The sequence below is a fragment of the Peromyscus leucopus genome, chromosome 20, assembly GCF_004664715.2.
Source record: "Peromyscus leucopus breed LL Stock chromosome 20, UCI_PerLeu_2.1, whole genome shotgun sequence".
NCBI classification, from domain to species: Eukaryota; Metazoa; Chordata; class Mammalia; order Rodentia; family Cricetidae; genus Peromyscus; species Peromyscus leucopus.
In genome coordinates, this window is record NC_051080.1 from 8,068,594 (window position 1) to 8,088,895 (window position 20,302).

The following is a 20,302-nucleotide window of genomic DNA, read 5'->3' on the forward strand; positions in this document are numbered from 1 at the left end:
TGGGGGCAGGCTTTGAGGTCTCTTTTGCCCAAGCTTTGCTCAGAGTGACATTCAGGCCACTTCCTGTTACTTGCAAGATGTAGGACTCTCAGCTACTTACTTCTCCAGTACCATGTCTGTCTACACACTGCCAAGACCCACCATGATGATAATGGACTGTAAGCGAGCCATCCCATTAAATGTTCTCCTTTATAAAAGTTGCTGTGATCATGGTGTTCCTTCATAGCAACAGAAACCCTCACTAAGACATAACTAAGACATAAGTTGGTGCTGGGAGTGGGGTATTGTTGTGATAAGCCTGACCATGTTTTTGTTTGGAGGAATTTGGACTTTGGCACTTTGGGTTAGGAAAGCAGTGGAATGCTTTAAGCACTGCTCAATGGGCCATCCTAGTAGGAGCATGGAAGACAGTGGTGCTGAGAATGATTTGAACTGTGGGGGGCTGGCTCAAGAGTTTTCAGAGGAGAAGAATTTTAGTATGTTGCCTAGAGATCGGTCTTGTGATATTTTGGTAAAGAACGTGACTGCTTTGTGCTCTTGTTGGGTGAGACTGCCTGAGCCTCAAAGTAAAGAGGAAATCTCAAAACAGCCTAGTATTGACTCAGTTGTGTGGTTATTACTGGTCACTCTTACATGGACTGATAATGAAGAGGAGTAAGAAAATGTAAAATTTGAGGAGAAAAGGAGCACCAGGAAGTGGAATGGAGCTAAATCCCGTGTTCAAGGAGATAAACAGAATAAGTAATGGAATAAAGGGAGTGGTGACCTCAGAGCAAGATCCCACCCAGCTAAATTTCCAACTTGTGAAAAGGAATTAAAGCAAACCTTAGAGCCAAGTGTGGTGGTACACATCTTTAATCCCAGCACTCTGAAGGCAGAGGCTGGCAGACCTCTGAGTTTGAGGTCAGCCTGCTCCACAAAGTGAGTTCAAGGACAGCCAAACTTATGCAGTGAGGGAAACCATCAAAACCCAGGAAGCTGGTGAAGACTTAACTGAACCAAGGGGCCATGTTCCAGCCCCAGCAAGCAGAAGAACTTGGCAACCAGCACGTGGTTCTGGCTTTAGAGTCAAGGAATGACTAAGGAAAGGCACTGAGGCCAGGCAGGTGTCAGGCGTGTCCTTCCATGGAGACCCAGAGAGGCCGTTTCATGAAGCTGTGAAGCTGAAGCCTGGGTTACCTTGGAGACCCCAAGATGTTGGAGATGCCAGAGTGGAATACCTGCCGAGGAGAGCTGCTAACGGAGTGGAACCAGCCCCAGATGAAGAAGAGTGTTGCAGTCAACAAAGTTGAAAGGAGTTGGAGATCTGAAGAGCATTTTGACATCAGACATGTAGATGCAGAGTTTGGAGTTTGCCCAGCTGGTTTTTGGTCTTAGTTTGGTCTAGTATTTCCTCATTATGCTCCCTTCCCTATCTTTTGGAATGAGAATGTATATATCCTGTGCCATTATATGTTGGAAGTATGTGATCTGCTTTTTGATTTTGATTTTACAGGGGATTATAGTTAAGAGACTGCATGAGTCTCAAAGAGACTTTGAACTTTAGACTTTTAAATAAGTTTGAGTCTGTGATAGACTATGGGGACTTTTGAAGTTGGACTGAATGCATTTTTGCATTATGATATGGTTACAAGCCTTTTGGGGGCCAGGGAGGGGAACGTGGTGGTTTGAAAGAAAATGGCCTCCAAAGGGAGTGGCACTATTAGGAGGTGCTGAGACACACATCAAAGATAAAGTCTTCTGAGGGCAGGATGCTAAACTCTTCAACATAAAATACAAAAGGAAACCTACCCACAAGCCCCCATGCCCCAGGAAGCAAGGTCACACTCTGCTGAGGCTTTTCCATGAGGGAGAGAGGAACCACAGGAGCATAGTAGGGCCTTTGCATTATACCGAGACTTGAGCAAAACCTTTGATTAGGCACGCTGGGTAATTTTCCTGGATGCATCGTTCCTGAGCAGCCCTGGAAACACCACAGCCACACAAACTGAAGGAAGCTAAACCCGCCTGCAAGAGGTGAGGAAGGGACACCCTGCGCCACTCTGACAGCTTGCCTCATAGCAGGCTCTGTGGTTCACGCTTTATGAATGTATTAATCATCTGAAAGAAAGAATGAGCAAATGCTCATGACAGTCGTGGGGAAGACTGAATCGGGAGGTGTTACAAGCTTTGATAAATGGCCAGGATATGAACAGCAGTGTGGTTCACAAAGACCAAAAAAAAAAAAAAAAAAAAAAAAAAACCAAATCAGAAATCCGGATGGAAAAACATGAAATTGCTCTCTGAAAGATACAAACAGATATCTGGCAAAACCATTCTAGATGCAATCTCTAGAGAAGCAATGGGGGGGGGGACGGTTGCTGGAGACGGTGGGCAGCTTTAGACAAACGTGAATTTGCAAAAAGGGATGTTGGCATTGGCCATGGTGGTGCGTGAGCGTCACGGGGGAGGGAGCTGGGGTTCTCTCGCATGAATGTGTTTGAAAGCACCCTGAAACAACTGTATTCCATTTTCGGCACCCAAATAAACAAGCGACGCTGACAGTCTTGGAAGGAATCCAGGGGAAAATAATGAAAATGATTAATGGAAGGGAGGGATTGATTTATGAAGATTTATGGAGTGTATCATCTGGGTTAAGCAATGGCAGAAGACACCGTGATACATTCTGGAAATGTTGGCAATCCTTACAGTTCAGATTTGAGGAAAGGCATTTGAAAAAACAAGAACAGGATTAAATAGGGTAGAATTAATTTTCATACAGGAAAACAGGGTTGAGTTTTTTAAACAGTGCTGACTGAACACGCCTAGAGATCACTAAATACTTCGATGGACAAGTACTTAACTTCATGTCAACTTTTAAGGTAGATGTTGAAGCACACATCAGCTGTGACCTTGCACCCCCAACATCAGCTGTGACCTTGCACCCCCAAACCTCACCGAAACATCCTAGTGGCGGTGTGCATAGACCAAGCTAACGTGGTATTGCTAAGGTTGTTTCTCTGCCTTGACCTGTAAGCAGACAGATGTGCTGTCAACAGATCCTAAAACAGATGCCTCTGGCAGCTTAGTAAGGAGAAGTGACAGGGAGAAGAAGTTCCCTCTTAATCCTAGTTTAAGCAAAATTGTAGTGTCGTGTTTTCTGTTGACATCTCCCTGAGCGAATTATGTCCAAGCGGGAAGGGGTTGGTGGAGGGACTTAAGGGCCTTACGTTGTTTTGAGAGACATCTGCCTACTCACCTTCATGTTCGGGGTCAGGAGGGTTTTACAGTTTTAGAAACACTCTTCGGGCTGTTCTCTGACACTGACGGAGCAGACACAGGACTCTTCCCATGGACCGTGCGAGTGGGCATTTCAGCGTATTTGAAGACTGAGCCTGTAAAGTAGCCTCGTTGTGTTCCCATCATCCCCTTACCACATTAGAAGTCAATACAGTTCACTGAAGGGAAACAAGACCTTCAACACAGACCCCGATGAAGGGTAAGAGCCGTGTCCAGGGGTCTCAGTCTGATGGGCTCTCTTAGGGAAAGTGAGGTCCGCGTAGTACCAGCAAAGTTACACTAGCAAGCTAGGATTTAGGAAAATCTGGTTATCAAGGAACTTAATATCCTAAAGGAAATTCTTGAGCCTAAAGGAAAAATGAAGCTAATTGTTCATGGTGAGATAAATGTAATCGGAAAACTTTAAATATCCCAAGGTTTTAGCTTGAGGTTAAATTTACAGCTTAGCTCTAATTTTGTGTTGGTGTATGTAATGAAATCGTTACAAATTACAGTGATCTTGGGTTTCCTGCCGTCATGAGGTGATACATATTCATAGCCTATGGAGTAGGCAATGGTTACCTAGCGTTCAATTGGCCCTTAATAGATATTTGTTAAATAAGTTAATGAAGGAAGTTACAGGGAGGTGGTGGCTCTGAGGAGATGAGGTGAATCCATAGTTGATCCTAAAAGTCTCCATGTGTCGAATCTATATCTATCCCAGTACGCATTTCTCCAGCATCCGTCAAATGTGGCTACATTGTCCCTCCGACCCCTTATGCCTACCATATTCTCACAAGTTATGCGTTCTTGAGATCCAGGTTTCAATATCCATTTGATTGACCAGGCATTTGCAGAGCTGTTCCTTGGTGCTGAGGACTGGGCTCACTTCTGTGAAGCAGAAAGAATGAGCCAAGCGGTCTTCTGAAGGAGTTTACAGTCTGGCTAGGAAGACAAGCTGACGAATTATATGGTCATCATACCCAGCTATAAATATATGGAACCAGTAGTCAAAATTCAACGAGATGAGTATCCCAGGAGGCAGTTGGGTCAGGAGCCAACAAGGTACTAAAAAGAGAGCATCTAAATCCAGGACAGACTTGAAATGGGAACAAATGCTTCTTTTCCTCTCTAAGGATCCCCTGACCTACACTGTGAGTGGAGTCTGTGTACACACATTCGCTTCTAGAGGAAAAGGTGATGCTCTCTGGACTCCAGGCTTTCCCTGCCCTCTGCCTTCTATATAACACACCAGGGCATCTCTTTTGTTTGGGAAGTTTGGCCTTTAATGCTCTAAATTGCCTGCCAGTAAGGACAAAAAGGTTTGCTTAGGATTCTTCGGTGACTTCTCCGTACCACATTAATGCGTCTGTGTGACTGTTTCGATGATGTTCTGAAGAAATCATTTCAAAGGAAATCAGTTGGCAGGAATGTGTCAAACAAAGAGACCCACTAAAAACTATTTATTCTCAGCAGGATTGAAGCATGTAAAATTGCTGGTTTGCAGAATTTACTTGAATGTATTGTTTTTATCAGCGTATTTTGTAGTAAGCAGTGGAGGTGCACAGCACAGGGAAGTCTGTAGCCTGTAGTATCTAAAAAAACAAAACTACTTAGCAGCATATTAGGTATGCTTTATTCTGTCCACATAACACTGAGGTTTTTAATTTAATTTATGTTTCTGTTGACCGAATGTAAATAAATAAAAGGTAGGAAGTTCTTTGCACAGTACTCTCTCAGGGGAAGGCCAAATAGCGCTAGCCTGCACTTGGATCATGTTATTTTACAATCAAGATCTGAGGTGGCAGATTTAAGACAGGTCCTGTAGATTGCTGTTTGGCTTTGATTAGGGAGGCCTGATGTGAACAGGATATACACCACAATATAATATTACTATCCATCTTCTACTTCCACCAGATTTCAGTGCCCAGCAGTGAATCACTGAGCTAGATACTAAGGGCTGTGTAAATCCCCTGCCTGGTCTCTGTATGAGTTTAAATATAAATGTATTGCCTTGTTGAAGTACAGTTTAGATTATCGTCAGCCCTGTTATCCACTTCAGATTTCAAAATAAGGTTAGCCATAGAGGAAATAAAAGCACGCGTCCTTCCTTCCCTTTTGAGATGTTCCTGTCATCCTACACTTCAGCAATGGATTGGAAACCACAGCCTGTCACGGGGTCCCCACACGAAAGGACAAATAGCATAAAAGGATCAGGGTAGAACTGTAAGGCAGAAAAACTCCACTTTACTACAGAGGGCTCAACAGAGACCACGTCATGCTCCGGCTTTTCGTTTGGGCTCTGAGAAACATTTCAGTTGAGACCCTTAAAGTCATTTTACCTGCTTAGGAGCAACATCTTGTGCTTCTCATAGAATTAATGTTTTTTTTTTCAGTTATGATATTTCATTAGATCAGTTAATATATGGAAAACACATAAAACATCCCTGGCATTCAGTAATGAGTAATTCCTGGTAGTGGTAATGAAGAGGAGAAGAAAAATCACATTTTTATCAGGCTGCAAGTTGGGGGGGACAAGTAGTGCTTTGTAGTATCTGAGAGAGGGGCCTCCTCAATTCACAATCCGAACGCCTCATTTACATCTCCCTAGACCTGGCCTTGATTTTAATATTACCAATATTAGCAATACTACACAAAAATCTCATTGCTGTACAATTACAAATCATATAGTTTATACCTGTAGGCCCTGCTGGCAGCCATGAGGGATTAATTACAAATAGAAACTAGTTACGATCTGTATTTGAAACATGAACAAGAGATACATTTTTAAAATAAATGTGTCTTACTTTTCTATTGCTGTGAAGAGACATCATGACCAAGACAACTTAAAAGAGCACATTTTATTGGGGCTTGCTTACAGTTTCAGAGGGTGAGCCCGTGACCATCATGGCGGGGAGCATGGCAGCAGACAGGTGGTATTGAGTAGCTGGGAGCTTTCATCTGGTCCGAGAGAGAGAGAGAGAGAGAGAGAGAGAGAGAGAGAGAGAGAGAGAGAGAGAAGAGAAGGGGAGGGGAGGGAGGGGAGGGGAGAGGAGAGGAGGGGAGGGGAGGGGAGAGGAGAGGAGAGGAGAGGAGAGGAGAGGCAGAGAGAGATTGGGTCTGGTGTGGGCTTTTGAAACCTCAAAGCCTACCCACAATGACACACCTCCTCCAACAAGGCCACAATTCCTAATTCTTCCTAAACAGCCCACAAACTGGGACCAGAACATTAAATATATGAGCCTATGGGGGCCAATCTCATGTAAACTACTACGTTACTCATCTGTATATTTGATTGATGTTTAAAATGTGTATTTTGTGTGGAGCAGTGTTCTAAAATTATACATGTACACAAACACTGTATGTATATGTAGATCATGCTGTGTTCTGTGACCTAACAGTATAAAATCATCTTACAATCACATGCTGGGCATACATTGTGAGTGTGAAACTCACTAGGGCACATGCCTTGCACTGGTGTAGAAGTACCTCTTGCCTTCTAAGGACTCAGCTGTTTGAAAGTTTCCCTGGTCGGGGGAATGAATGGCTGTGTTTTTCACTGTCTTGCCTGCTTCACCCTTGACTCACAGTTAACCTATCTGCCAGGAACTCAAGACAATTGGAGGAAGAGCATCAGTTAGAACTCAGGTCCCCGGCATCCCTCTGCTGGAAGAGAAAACTGTTAGACATTGACATGACTTTTCTGTTCCTTCCTCCAGTCTGATACAGTCATGGTAGTCAAAGGAAGGAAAAATATATCTCAAGAGGAGGTGGAGGGAGACAGAGGTGACTGCAGAGCACCTGGCCAGTGTCAGGCTGGGGCACGGTCCGTGTGCACGCAGTTCTAAGCAGGGCCATTGAGAATGAAGTGTAGGTGTGTTTATGCAAATAGGTCCCTGCCTTCTTGTTCATGACACTGAAGAGAAAGACAAGTGTAGCAGGAATCTTAAAAGTTCTTATTCATAAAATCAAACCCGAGGCCAGTTATTGGGGTCAATGCTGGTAGATCAGAGAGACAGAACAAGCCACAGCTATCTCACCTCGCCGGATCCTCAACTGGTCCTATTTCCTCAGACTGGAAGCCTCTGAGTCCTCATCCAGAATGAATCTCAGCTGAACTGTGCTGCTCGAAAGCCTGAAGCTTAACCAGCCAAATGCTGAACCAGCCAAATGCTTAAACAGCCAAATGCCTCTAGTTTCTGGTCCTCGTGCCTTATATACCTTTCTACTTTCTACCACCACTCCCTGGGATTAAAAGGCTTGCTTTCTGGGATTAAAGGCGTGTGTCACCATGCTTGGCTATTTCCAATGTGGCCTTGAACTCACAGAGATCCAGAGGGATTTCTATCTCTGGAATGCTAGGATTAAAGGTGTGAGTGCCACCATTTTCTAGCCTTTGTATCTAGTGGCTGTCTGTTCTCTGACCCCAGATAAATTTATTAGAGTACACAATATTTTGGGGAACACAATACCGCCACAGACAAGGTTAGTGTCTCCATCGAGTCTCTGTGTATGTTTCAGAGTCTTTCTTTCTTTTTTTTTTTTTTAAGTTAATAAGTCCCTGCCTAAAGCAAGAAATCCCAGGCATTTGGATACTCAGAAGACCTGGCAGGAAGCATAGTATTAGTTGTTTAACATTTTAAATGAATTAATTTGTGTGATATGTGTGCCCGTGCATGGAGGTATGTGTACCACCTGCAAGCAGGTGCCTGCAGCGGCCAGAGGGTCTTGGATCCCCCGGAACTGGAGTTACAGACAGCCGTGAGTCACCTGACATGGGTGCTGGACACCAAACCCAGGTCATCTGCAGGAGCACTGAGCACCGAGCACTTCATCACTGAGCCACCACTTCAGCCCCTGCTCTTTAGGTTTGTAAATATCTAACTCTGTATGAATTCCTTCTCCAGGAAGTAATAAATAAGTGTTACATCCCTTCAAACAGCTTCCTACTCTTCTGTCTTTGTCTTCTTTCCTTTTTAGCCCAGAAGACTTTCCTCTACAAGGTAATACAACATCTGTGGACTTAGATGAAGGGTGTTGGGTGTGTTAGGATTTCACAGGAATGGTGTAGTCTGGATAAAGTGTTCAGGGACTTCCCCTACCCGCCCCCCACACACACCGAATTTCCCATGTCTGCCATGTTCTCATGTTAATATACATCCAGTGCTCTTTAGCGTTAACAACGTATTCTATAGTGTGCTTATACAGATGTTTATTAACTGCACCCCCACTCGTTATAAATAATGAAACAGTATTTGTTCAGTAGGTATCTGCTGAATATATGAATAAATAATTTCCCCTAGCTTGCCAGCAGAAGGGGGGGTGCTCTTTAGGAGTGGTTAACCACAGGACACATGCAATCGAAACTGACTATATGTGCTTTGTTGTGGACAATTTCTTCAGATGACGCCGGTAATAACCATCAGTCGCTTCTTACTGTGTAAGAGATGCTGTGTCAGCACTTCTCATTCATGTCCTCATCTATGAGAATATTATCTTCATTTTACTAATGAGGAAATTAAGGCTTAATGAGCTTCTGTAGCTTGCCTAAGCCTCACTGCTAATAAGGGGTGGAATGTGCTTTAAACGTGGACCGGGGGCTCTCGTGGTTGTCCTCTGGCAGTACCTGACTTTTACAATTTAGAGAGAGGAAACCGGAGAAAGGCTACTTTGTTCCCTCTGCTTCTACTTTTAACTCTTTCTTTGTACGTTATTAAATAAATATATGACTTAGAGAGTGGGGGTGTATGGGATGGAGATGGGAAACAGTATGGAGGACAAGGTATGCAAGTTAAGTGTAGACAAGGGTGTGGAGTGAAGGTGATGTGTAGAAAAAAAAAAAAAGACAAGTCTACTGGTTTTGGGATAGACCATCTCAACTCACAAAATAAACCAGATAATTTTTGGAGTCGATATGATACATAATGGTTATTATACTGCTGTACTTTAAAATGTATTCATGGCAGTGTGGCCAGCTTTCTGATGAATGGTGTGCTGGCTTGAATGAGAAATGCCCCCCATAGGCTCAGGCATTTGAACACGTGACTGCCTGTAGGTAGTACTATTTGGGAAGGTTTAGGTGGCGCAGACTTGCTGGAGGAACCACATCTCTAGGGCTAGAATTTGAGAGTTAAAAACCTACACCTATTCCCAGTTTGCTTTCTTTGTGCTTGAGTTGAGGACATGAGCTCTCAGCTTCCTCTTTCTGATGCCAGTCCTGCCTCTTGCTTCCATGCCTCCTTGACCTGAAGGACTTTTATCCTCTGGAACCATAAGGTCAAATAAACTTTTTTCTATAAGTTATCTTGGTCATGATGGTTTATCACAGCAACAGAGAAGTAACTAATACAGAAGTTGGTACCATAGAGTGAGCTGCTGCTATGAAGAACTTGACCATGGTGTTTTTTTGTGGGGGATGTAGAAAATTTGGGGATTTTGGACCAGACAATTAGTTTAACAGTGCAATTAAGGTTAACAAGCCATTCTAGTAGGAGCTAGGAGGCTGGAGCACTTGAGTAGTGCTAAGAACAATATAGACTGTAAAGACCCAGCTCAAGAGGTTTCAGAGGGGAACAAGATTAGCAACTGGGATGAAGGCCATTCCTATGATATTTTGGCAAAGAATGTGGCTGTCTTTTACCTTTGTCCTAAGAACTTGCCTGAGACAAAATTTTAAAGTAATGAACTAATTCTTTTGGTAGAGACAATTTCAAGGCACTATAATGTTTAATCCGTGATGTGGTTATTATTAATAACTCTTATGCTGATTTATAATGAAAAAGAGCACACAGGACAAAAAGAGATACAAAATGTAAGGTGTGGAGAGAAAAAGAGGGCCAGGAAACAATGTTGCGGCTGAGGCTTGTGCTGAAAGAGATAAGGAGATTAACACCATCAAAAAGAGGCCTCCAGTTCATGACAACAACAAGGGAAGGGCTTGTCCTGCAGGGCAAGACACCCCCCTCCCCCACACCACCACTTGAGCCTTAAACTCTTAAAAAGACCTAGAGCATTCTCTGCTCCTAGAAAGAAACTGTAAACATAAGCTGCTGCTAATACGGTTCAAAGGGGCCAGAGTCCATCCCCTTCAAGCGAGCAGCTTGAACTTGGCAGTGTCCTTCATGTGGTGCTGGCTTTACAAACGTGAAGGACGCAAGATTCTTTCTTCATGGTTTCCTTTCCTCATGGTTTCCGACAGCCCTTGAGGCCAGGCAGCATGTGGAAGAGTGGTGTAGGTCTTCACTGCATGAAGCTGTGGAAGTGAAACCTAGGTGGCCGTGGAGACTTCCAGATGTTGGGGATGCCAGAGTTGTGAGATCTCTGTCTGTTAAGGAGAACTGCATAGAACCAGCCCAAAGGAGAGATGTATGTCGCAGGCAGCCAAGCTCCAGAGGTGGAGCATCTAAGCCTTTAAGACCATATATGGAGTTCCAGGACTGAGTTTGGGTTCTGGTCTTGCTTTACTTCAGTGTTTCCTTGCTGTGTCTCTATTCTTCCTTTTTGAAATGGTACTGTGTCTTCTGTGCTATTGCAGGTTGGAGTGTGTAATTTGATTTTTTTTTTTTTAATTTCATGGAGTGACATTTAAGAGATTTATTTGAGACTCAAAAGGGACTTTGGACTGAGTACTTTGGACAGTACTGAGACAATGAAGGACTATGGAGACTTTTGAAGTTGGACTAAATGCATTTGGCATTATTATATGACACTATGGGAGCCAGGGAACGGAATGTGGCAGATTGAATAAGAACTGTCCTCCATAGGCTAAGGCATTTGAACATTTGTTCCTCTGTTGGTGGCAAAGTTTAGGTGACTCAGCCTTATTGGAGGAGGCATATCATTGCAGGCGGGCTCTGATAGTGAAAAGTCTTTTCGACTTCCACTAACTAAATGTTCAAAGTAACATTCAAGGAGAATGAAAATGTAGAAAATGTGTGGGCATGATCTCGAGGGTGTCTTACAATGCAGCATTGTGTGTGTTTGTGTGTGTGTGTGTGTGTGTGTGTGTGTGTGTGTGTGTGTGTGTAAGAGAAAGAGAGGAGGAGACTGGGCCTGGCATGAGCTTTTGGAACCTCAAAGCCCATCCCCAGTGACATCCCCCTCCTCCAACAAGGCCACATCTTCTAATTCACCAACTGGGAACCAAGCATTTGGATATGTGACTTTATGGAAGCCATCCTCATTCAAACCATCACACTGTCCTTGGTGTGAAGGATCTTATTACTGTGATTTAAGATTGCTTACTCTTGGGGATGGAGTGGGAGGAAGTCGCTCAGTGAGTAAAAGTACTTAAACCACATAAAAAGCCAATGTTTGATATGCGTCTCTAATCCCAGCACTCAAAACAAAGTCAAAGGAGAGAATTGACTCCTGAAATCATATTCACACTGTGGCAAACGCATCTCTCTCTCTCTCTCTCTCTCTCTCTCTCTCTCTCTCTCTCTCTCTCTCTCTCTCTCAAATTGCCTACTTTTTTTTTTAGGTGGGCAGTGGTGGCGCACGCCTTTAATCCCAGCACTTGGGAGGCAGAGTCAGGCAGATCTCTGTGAGTTCGAGGCCAGCCTGGTCTACAGATCGAGATCCAGGACAGGAACCAAAACTACACAGAGAAACCCTGTCTCGAAAAAAACAAGAGAGAGAGAAAGACACTAACCTTTATAAACATGAATTACATAGATTACAAGGGAGAATTATATTGAAATATGCTTATCAAAAACATAGCTGAAGAGCAGCAACTCTTGTTCCCCTCTATCAATGCACTAAGACATGAAGACTCCACATTGAAACCGTGGTTGCTATTGCTAGGTTTACAGTCTTTAAAAAAGTGTCTCTATGTGAAGGGTGCTGCTGTTTCATGTGATTAAGAATGTAAAGTTGAAGGGTGACCTTGACATATCTCCTTCTGTGCACTTGTCAAAGCGCAAGTGAAGACCGGATGCAGGGAAGTAATATTAGTACCACTGTGTAATGACAGGAAAATGTGTGATTTTTATTGGTGCTAAGTAGCACATCCTGCTCTTCCTTCTAGGATGGCTTTCACCTTCATCCTAGAAGGAAGGAAGAATTTTAGCCCGAGCGCTCGCTAAGAGGTTGTAAAATAAAGATGATAGGCCCACAGCATGAGTGACAGTGAGCCACTTGTAACAACTCCAGTGGTTGTTTTAGGCTTTGGCCATGTCTGGCTAGGGCAATAGTCCCCAGCTGGCTAGGGGACAGGAAAAGGAGGAAAGGGTGGCGTGACACTCTGGGAAGGATTCACTTGCTGTTAAACAAGGAACTCCAGTGACCATCCAGGATCCAGCCAATCCAGCCAATCTCACAGACTCCTGAGAGCGGCCGAGGCCGCAGGAGGGAAACTCCCATTCCTGAGGCCCCAAGACGCAGACCTCTCCATTCCTAGGTCACCTACACCGAGCCTCGCGGTAAGTGTGCGGTGTTTGTAATGCTACACTTAGAGATGTGTTGTTTGTTCTAGATAATAGACATGTCAGCGTGTTTACTGGGGTAGATAATTTAAACTTTTTCCTGTCTGAGTTCTTTTTAATCAGCCCTTCTATTATCACCGGCAGGAAGCATCCGCATTTGAGAACGTGTCCCGTGGACCCTGTCCTGTTTCCTCTCTCACCGTCGGCTAGCTCTGTGGCTTTCTGTTTCCAGCTTGTTGCTGTGTCCTGGGGATATGCTACCTGAACCCGTGTCCAAATTCTATGTTCCGTCTCCCTCAGCCCCTCACCCCAGCAGATTTCTGGTTTTATGTTACCCCTTCACAGACTTTATCACATTTGGCTTTGCAAGTACCCTTATGACTTTTTGCATTCTCTCTCTCTCTCTCTCTCTCTCTCTCTCTCTCTCTCTCTCTCTCTCTCTCTCTCTCTCTCTCTCTCTCTCTTCTCATGACAGCAAACACAGTATGGGCAGGAACCATCAAGTCATTGTAATCCTAGCATCAATACAGTGTCTCCATGGACATTCAGAAGGTATAGATTGATTAAACGCGTACTACAGCTCAAATTTTCTTCCAGTGTTCAGAACAAAGTGGATTCTAACTCTCAAGGAGAGCATAGCTTAGCACCCTTGAGGCCGGTAACCCAATGGTTTCTTATTGGTATTTTGGCCTGTTAAGTTTTTAAAAAGGAGCCTAATACAGTGATCAATAAATTGTGTGAATGATGGGAGCAGTAAAGAAATAATCCGCTAGATAAGGAGAGTTTAACTGGATAGGTAAGGAAATAATAACTAATTAGGGTAGGTAGATGAGGAAGCCTGAGTTTTAGACGTTAGGGCATCCATACCCTCACCAACACTTGTTAATGAGTTCTTCCAACACATTCTAATGGAGCCTAACATTGTGCTCCACAGTGTAGAAGCAGATTCATTCTTTGGATTATCATTTGTGGCAGGATATTTGATTGCACTGTGACACCCAAGACTGTGTTAATAAAGTTGACTTTGAATCAGGGGGTGGAGCCAGTGACTAGCTGACCAGAATTAGCCATAGAGAAGCTAGGAATATGGATAGAGAAGACACAGGAAGGAGTAGGGAGGAACTTAGAGATTTCATGGTCTCTTCAATCTGGGAGGTGTGGAGAGAAGGTCACTGGTCACTCCTCTGCCGCTTCTTTGATCCATCAGGTTTTCACTCCAATATTTGACTACTCCTGAGTCTTTATTGGTAATAGAACAACTTAGATTAACACATTCATCATTTGCTTAATTTCTTCCTCTGTTGCCCGGAAATTTCAGTGCAAAAGCAGTGGTAGCCTTTGTGAGAATTCTTGTTTTCTTTTCTCTTTTTCTTTTTTAGTTGTTAGAGATAAGATCTTGCTAAGTAGCCATTTCAGGACTCAAACTAGCCATCCTCCTGCCTCCCTCAACTCAGGGCAGGCACTCGTGGAGCCGTGCGTTGCCTGGTGTGGCCTGTTTTTCCAGCTTTAACGGGAGTGTCTCCATTAGCTGTTGATGTTGGCTGTGTGAAGACTTTTTAAAATCATATTTAAGGTGTTTTCCCATTCACGAATGATGCTTAATTATAATACCCATTGGCAACACGTGAATAGGCATACTTTTGTTAATTCTGTGAGACTGGTCTATCTTCACACGTGAAATTTTCCACAGAACTTAACGTCTTTGCCCTGCCTGTCATGTCCTTTCCTCCTGGATCTGTTTACGAACACCTCATCTTCCCCCTGAGCTTCCTCCTGGGCTGAGGTCGAGGAGACGAGAAAATGGACTTGCTGGACGGCCCACAAGGTTGGCTCATTCTGGAAGAATGATGGCTGGACATGTACCCGTTACTATTGGCTCTTACTCCACTGCTCTGTCCTTCGTGAACTCTGTATCTAACTTATACTTTTAGATATACAGTATGCATCTATGCTTAATTAGTACATGGTAGGGGATAGCCCTATGCAAGTTAATATGGCTGATCTTGGTTAATCCTTTTACTATTATATAAGATAGGTGCTATTATTTTCTCCCCCATTTTACAGGTAATGAAATTGAGTCTAAAGAGAATTTATCTGCCTCAAATTACACAGCACTGATTGGACCTTAGCAGTCAACGTGGTGTCCTGTGCTGTTACTGCCTCTTACATGACCAATAAGCCACATTGAAGTTTGAAATCCACTGGAAGCTAATTACCATGATTGCGAGACTCCACAGGAGGAAGTCAGCAGATTGGAACCAATCTCAAGAAGAAATGGCAGTAAATATGCATAACTGTACATAATAAGGTATTGCCGTCTTGAAGCGTTTGACAAAGTGAATGACATATTCAAATGAGGGGCTTTCGTGATAATTTCTCCTTTATTTTAGCATTTATAACAGATGCTTGCCCTAAAAATCCCCATGTTGCTAGGAAGCTAATTATTATCAGAAGTTTCTTAATAATGAGTTTGTATAATGTTTTAAGTCTACAGCTACCCTGAGAAGATTATCTAGAATTTCTAACATAATATTGTTTTCCTGGGTGATGTTAATGAGCCCACATTTGTCTGTTATCATTTATAACCACTACCAGTACATTATCAAAATGAAGTCAGGGTGTTTACATTTCCATTAGAATGCTAAGGTCTTAAGAAACATTGAGAAAATGACTACCTACAAACAACTGGAAACTGGAAACAACATAGTCATTACCCAGACTGAGATTCCAATGGGACAAAATGATCTCATAAAGAATGACACTTAAAACAATGGTAAAATTCCAGTCAGCATAATAAATGATGAAACCTACTGAGATGCAAGAAAGTCACACAGTGAAGCTCTCCACCCCCTCAAACAAGAACAGAAATCATATTTGAATTACTGTCTGGGGTTATGGCCTTGAGACACCGTAAGGACTTTCACTGATGGTTACTAAACCTCATGGCTTCAGGGTACTCCAGGCGGACATTCCACACTGAACTTGGTTTGAGCCAGCTCAGATCAATGCCTGATGGTTACCGGCTGTTGCCAAGACTACAGGTTGCTCTCCACAAACTGACTGGAGGTCCCATTGCCGAAGACAACAGCTACACAACTCACTGGAGATGGAGAGGTCAAGCTGGTGTCTACACAGAGCCTTCACCCCTGTGTGCTAGCGTCTTTGGTACAGGGAGGTACTCTGCATGCTATCAAAGGAGAAACATAAACACCAACCCAGCCGTGCTTTTGATCTACAATGGTGCCTGCCTGCAAGATGTACCAGGGCAATGGTGGCCCGGAGCTTGCGGGAGTAACGAATCGTTATCTGATGTGACTTAAGGCCCATGACACGACACGACATGGAACCCATACCCGACACTGCTTGGGTGATCAAGATCCTGTGACTAGATAGCTCAGATACCTAGGGTAAAACCAAATACTAGTGTTCTCAAAATAGATAAATAAATAATAAAAACAAATAAGTAAGTGAAGTAGCAATAAAATGTGTCCTTGTGACATTGGCTATACTCTTAGATCGGTTCACTGTCATCAGAGAAGCTTCCTCCTGGAAAAGGAAGGGTGCAGTGTAATTGTGAAATTATGATAATGGGCTGTTACCACTTCCTGGTGAGAGGAAGGTTGGGAGAATAAAGACAGAACATTCCTGGGGATTCATTTGGGGTTCTATCTACCACTCCTTTCTACCTCCCAGCTTCCTGAGGTCTTAGAAGTTGCTAGTGTTCACAGATTAACTGCAGGTGGGACTCCACGGCAGCTTCTTTGATGGGGTGGCCTTTTCTGTGATGCAGCTGTTTTTTCAGTTACCCATGGTCTGATAAGTAAGACCAACAAATGCATTGGTTCACCAAGCTGAACTTGGGAGGAACTATTTCTTTGGTCTGTCCTTGGGGCTCTTTCTGGGGAAATGGCTTATTTATGTCTCCCCAAGAAATGTAACATGTTTCTGATGAAGCTGCCTGAATCTGGGTTGTTTGAAAGTTCATATTCAAACTTTAAGCGTAAATTCAAAGTACACAGAATCTGTTAGAGAATTCAGTTTACTTTTAAATAAATCACCTCAGTTCCGGAAGCTAGATTAAAGAGTCTCAAATCACCAGTGCCTCCAGCTCTTTGATTAATCCTATTAGTTGGAAATAAAATGTCCTTGACACAAAGCAGTTCTCTGAGTATTAGTGAACACAGTGTGTAGCACAAAATTAAAAAAAAAAATTAACCAGTACTCAAGATGATAAGACCCATAAACAAAATCCTGTATTAAACATGACAGAAAAGATCCACAGGGGGTCCAGACAGCAGGGTTACCAGGCTCAGGCCTTAAAGAATACACACTTAATTCCGTTTTAGGATAACAAGGTAGAGAATTTATGTAGGATATTAAGAACTAATGATATGGTACAATAAAAAGATTAAAAACCTAGCTTTCAATAAATGTATTATGTCATAGATACAGACACAGACAGGACTGAAAGAAGGATCAGAGAGGAATGTCTAAAGTTATCTTTGAGAAAAATCAGAGTGGCTAATGCACACAATTATACAGTTGGAAAAGCTAATGTATATGTGTGTGTGTGTGTCTATATAAAGCACAAAAAGTATGTAATTTTATAGTTATTACTCTTTTTTAAGGTCAGAATAAATAAAAATGTATTATCTAGTGTTTCAGCTCTGGTCCAAAAAAATCTATTACTTACATATTTTTTGTTATATATTTACTTTTATTTTTAATTTTGTTTACTTATACATTTACTTATTTTGAAACAGGTTTCCTTATGTAGCCCAGACTGGCCCCAACCTTCCCAGTGCTCTGTTTTATATATATTTTATACATGTATCTATCATATATATATATATATATATATATATATATATATATATAATGCATACACACACACACATATACACATAGTATCATGGGAGAATCTAGAAGGCTAATGAGCAAATAGAGACTGTCTTAGTGAGGGTTTCTACTGCTGTGATGAAATCCTATGACCAATAAAAGTCACTTAGGGAGGAAAGGGTTTATTTCACCTTACAACTTGGAGTCCATCACCTAAGGAAATCAGCAGGAACCCAAGGCAGGAATCTGGAGGCAGGAGCTGATGCAGAGGTCATGGAGGAGTGTGCCTTAATGTCTTGCTCATGACTTGCCCAGTCTGTTTTCTTAAACCCAGAACTGCCTACCTACCCAGGGATGGCCCCACCCACAATGGACTGGGCCCTCCTTCATTAATAACTAATTGAGAAAATATACCACAGGCCAATCTGGTGGGGACATTTTTCAGTTGAAGTCCCCTCTTCTCCAATGACTCTGTCTTGTGGCAACTTGACAAAAAAAATTAGCCAGGACAATGAGCCAAGAATAGTATTTGAAGACAAAATGACTGACAAGTTCACAAAAACCATTAAGATAAGTCAAGCAAGGGATTCTGAGAACTGGAGCTCAGAAGAGAAGAGACAAACCACGAGAATCAAATACAAGACACTGTAAACATGGACCCTCCCCACACATTTGCTGAGGTGAAAATCCTTGCTAGTGATCCAGCTGCGTCTGTTACTTGTGAAACTCGACCTCTTCTGTGATTTTGAATTTGGGTTTTGTTATTGCCGGGTGGTCTTTAAATTTGGAGTGCATTTCTTTGCTCTTATTAAAGGAAAGTAACATTTTTTTTTTTTTTTTTTTTTTTTACTAGTAGGAATTGGCAGAGTCATACTGATGGTTATTTGAAGACTGGGGAGCAGTTCCAGCATTGGAAAATGCTGGAAAAGGAAGAGTGGGGTTTCCTAAGGATACAAGGTAATCAAATGGATTAGTTAAGACTTTCAAATTAACTATTAACTGTTCAAATTAACTATTTCCAAATAAGAAAGATTGTACATATGTATAACCCGAGCACTAGGAAGGTTGGGGCCAGCCTGGGCTACGTAATAAAACCTGTCTTAAAATAAATAAATGGCTGGGCAGTGGTGGTGCATGCCTTTAATCCCAGCACTCGGGAGGCAGAGGCATCTCTGTGAGTTCGAGGCCAGCCTGGACTACAGAGTGAGTTCCAGGCAAGGCGCAAAGCTACACAGAGAAACCCTGTCTTGAAAAACCAACCAACCAACCAACCAAATAAATAAATAAATAAATAAATAAATAAATATACAAGTAAATAAAATTAAAAATAAAAGTAAACACATTACAGGAAAAAAATGTAAGTAATAGATTTTTTTGAGCAGAGCTGAAACACCAGACTATATATATATATATATATATATATATATATATATATATATATATATATTTTACCTATTCTGGCCTTAAAAAAGAGGAATAAACATAAAAATACATACTTTCTATGCTTTATTTTTGTATTTGAAAACACATAGCATACAGATGTCCTTTGCAAAGACATTTTTCCTGGAAGAGAAGAAAGGAGGTACCAGAAGACGATGAGTAAGTAAGACAATTGAGTCAGCACTCACTGCGACTCATCAGCTGCTCAATTAATCTCTGTCAGTGGCTCTTCAGAAGGAGACAGTTGACCCATCTGCCTCCTGTTGTGGAAACGACAGATAAAGTAACATTAAGGAAATCTTCTGAGCTCCTGGGGTGGGGGTTTGCGGGGAGCAGAGAAGCTGCCTGCTTTCTGGGAAGTCGGGAGTGGAAGCCACATTTCACCCCTGCCAGGCTACCCATAAGACTCCGTCCCCAATTTCTGGAATCTGAAGGAATTTTGAAAGAGGAGTTAAGAATTCTTTTTTAAAAAATTGTTGCTCCAGTACTTATAAAGAGTGCATTGCTGTGCATGACCAAGAACCCGAACTCTACGAGCGAAAGCCTAATTGACACGGATCTTTTGCAAGAATCCATAGTGAGTTTTAAAATAGTTTCCTTGTTAGGCTAAGAAAGAAAGTGACGGGCGCCAGCACCCAGTATCGCTTTACCCTGAGTAGCTTGTGATCCCTGGCCTGTTTGATTCTCACTGACCGAACTGGCAGGTTGGGGGAACGCTTCGTGACTGTCGCAAAGCAGTTGACAGGGGTTCTGAGTATTACAGAAGACAAGATTTTAAAAAGGTCTACAAGATAAAAATGGCGGGTTGATTCACAATGGGATAATGGTTGGTATCGCAGGACCTCCTGCTAATTACTGATTATTAGCTACATGGAAAGCTCGGATGCATTTAGCTGTTAAAACTGTCAGCTTTAGGTGGATGAGACAACTTAGAGGGAGAAGTGTCTGCGGCTCAGGCATGAAGACCTAAGTCCCAGGACCTACATAAAGGCGGAAGAGAAGCAACCCATACAATTTTCCTCTACCTCTACATACATCCTCCCTCATCACCTACACACACACACCACCACCACCACCATATACCACATACCCCCACCACACCATACCCATGCACATCCACTCCACACACATATGCCCCACATACATACCCCACACCATACACCCCACACACCATATACCACACACATACAACATACAACACACCATACCCCACATGCACCCACCCCTCCATGCTCCTCATACCCTACATACACATGCCTCCCTACTCACCCACACACACCATGCCACATACCACACACACACACACACACACACACACACACACATCCCCCCTACATACC